This window comes from Carlito syrichta, unplaced genomic scaffold, assembly GCF_000164805.1.
Source record: "Carlito syrichta isolate Samal-C Ts95f unplaced genomic scaffold, Tarsius_syrichta-2.0.1 Scaffold305651, whole genome shotgun sequence".
Lineage (NCBI taxonomy): Eukaryota > Metazoa > Chordata > Mammalia > Primates > Tarsiidae > Carlito > Carlito syrichta.
The window spans coordinates 16935-19500 of NW_007249747.1; the positions used below are offsets into that span (position 1 = coordinate 16935).

General features: G+C 46.9%; 1 pseudogene; it reads left to right on the plus strand.

Moving 5' to 3' along the window:
* The first annotated feature begins 315 nt into the window (after positions 1-315).
* On the plus strand, positions 316-682 carry LOC103264413 (annotated as a pseudogene).
* Positions 683-2566: the final 1884 nt, after the last annotated feature.

A 2566-nucleotide genomic window follows, 5' to 3' on the forward strand; every position in this document is an offset into this window, starting at 1 on the left:
AATATTTGTCAAGTAAGTCAACTTTTATATTTCCGGTGAAGGTCCCATACTAGCAAATGTTGCAGGGTTCCCACACTGTTCTTCCCCTGTCCGCACCCTCCAGCTTGACAATCTCTATCCCTAATGTCATAATGGGTTAGCAGCAATTACACTCTTGTTAAAACCAAGCCAAACTTAAAGTGCTGGAAAAGGAAGAAGAGTCTGATGTGTCTTATGAAACTTCTGCAACAGGAAAAGCCACTTATATTTCAGTATCTACGCACAATCCACATTTGGGCCCACCATTACCAACAACTTTTAGGCTTTAAAAATCCCATGCCAGAGTCCTTCTGCCGCAGTAGCTTTTGGAAAGCAGCAGCCACGGCCCTGCACAACCCCATGGCCGTGGGCCTCAGCAAGAGCCACAAGGTGACCAAGAATGTGAGCAAGCCAAGGCACAGCCGCTGCCACAGGCGCCTGACCAAGCACACCAAGTTCGTGCAGGACATGATCCGAGAGGTGTGCGACGTCGCCTGCTACGAGGGGCACGCCATGGAGCTGCTCAAGGTCTCCGAGGTCAAGTAGGCGTCTGCTCAAGTTCATCAAGAAACTGGCAGGGACACACATCCACACCAAGAGGAAGCATGGGGAGCTGAGCAACGTCCTGACAGCCATGAGAAAGGCGGTGGCCAAGAAAGACTAAGCCTCCCGGCCCCCAATAAAGCCTTTGCAGAACCCCCCTCCCCAAAAAAAATCCCATGCTCAGCTGGGCGCAGTGGCTCACGCCTATAATCCCAGCACTTTGGGAAGCCAAGGCGAGTGGACTGCCTGAGCCAGCAGGTTGGAGACAAGTCCAGGCAACTTGGAGAGACGGCATCTCTACAATAAATCAAACACTAGTCAGGTATGGTAGCGCGCGCCTGTAGTTCCACCTACTTGGAAGGCTGAGGCAGAAGGATTGCAGGAGCCCAGCAGGTCGACACTGGGGTGACCGTGAGCATGCCACTGCACTCTAGCCTGAGCGGCGGAGATTCCAACTCAAAAAAAAGGAAAAAGAAAAATCAGCCGGGCATGGAGGCATGTGCCTGTAGTTCCAGCTACTTGGAAGGCTGAAGCGGAAGGACTGCCTGAGCCCAGCAGGTCGAGGCTGTGGTGGCCGTGAGCAGCGAGACAATGCACTCCAGCCTGGGCAACAGAGTGAGACTCCGACTCAAAAAAAAAAAAGAAAAGAAAATCCCATGCTCTTTCCACTAAAAGATACTGTCTCTCTCAACTTACAGGACTTCTGGGATTGATAAAAGTGACATACATAAAATGCCTAACACACAGTCTGCATAACCAATCTTAGTCTGTTTCCCTTACTTCAGGGGCGGGGACATATCCCTAACCTCTACCATTTTACTTGCCAACAAGGTCCTGGCACCTGCACTAGGGGAAAGAGTCCTCCTAGTAACTGACACTGTTCTCTCCATGGTTTAAAAAAAAAAGGAAGTCTTCCCCTCTGTCTCAAGCTGTGCTCTTCCAAAAGGATCACCTCACATGGCCTCTCCCTCCCTCTGAACTTGTACATCTTATTCACAATCTGTCCTCTTATGGCTGTAGGGTTCATTCCTAAAAAGGAAATAATTCTTAAGAACATTATCATTATTTGTTTTTAAGTTTTCTCTCCTTTACTAAGTTGTATCTTCCTTATGGGCAGAGACTATGTCAGCTTGGCATCACCAAAGTGCAAAACATGGTCTTCCACACAGATAACACTGAACATGTATAGTATTTAACTGACAACGTCAAGCTGTATATAAGATACACCCGGTATCTTATAAACTGTGTGAAAACAAAAGAATCTGTCAATTATGTAGCTTTTGCCGGGCTCGGTGGCTCAGCCTGTAATCCCGCACTTTGGGAGGATGAGGTGAGTGAATTGCCTGAGCCTGTGGTTCAAGACCCGCCTGGGCAACTTGACAAGACCTCATCTCCACAATAAATCAAAAATTAGCCGGGCGTGGTAGTGCGTGCCTGTAGTTCCAGCTACTTGGAAGGCTGAGGCGGAAGGATCGCCAGAGCCCAGTAGGTCGAGGCTGCAGTGGCCGGGAGTGGCCACTGCACTCCAGTCTGGGTGACAGAGTGAGACTCCAACTCAAAAAAAAAAATTATGTACTTTTTCCTGCTACTGGTAATTATATTGCACAAATAACTTTTTTTCTGAATCCCTGTTCAATTATGCAAAATCCAAACGTGTAGATTTCTACCTGTTATTTCACAGCTTATTTCTAAATGGGGATAATAGCTCTTACCTCTTAGGGCCATTGTGCACAGTACCTCATGTAAGACTTGATTAGTAATCTAACATTTTTTAGAAACACTTAAGTAAACATTTACATGTGTACTTTTTAATTTATGAAATAACTTCAAATACAACTCATTTCATGTTCTCTGAACCCTGGGAGGAACGGTAGCCAGGCAGGAATTAACTACATACTTTCACATGCAAGGCAATTGAGGCATGGACTATATAAGGTAGTGGATCCCACACTACCGGCAGCTGTATCACAATCACCCTGAGGGGCTTGTTAAAAATTCAGATTCA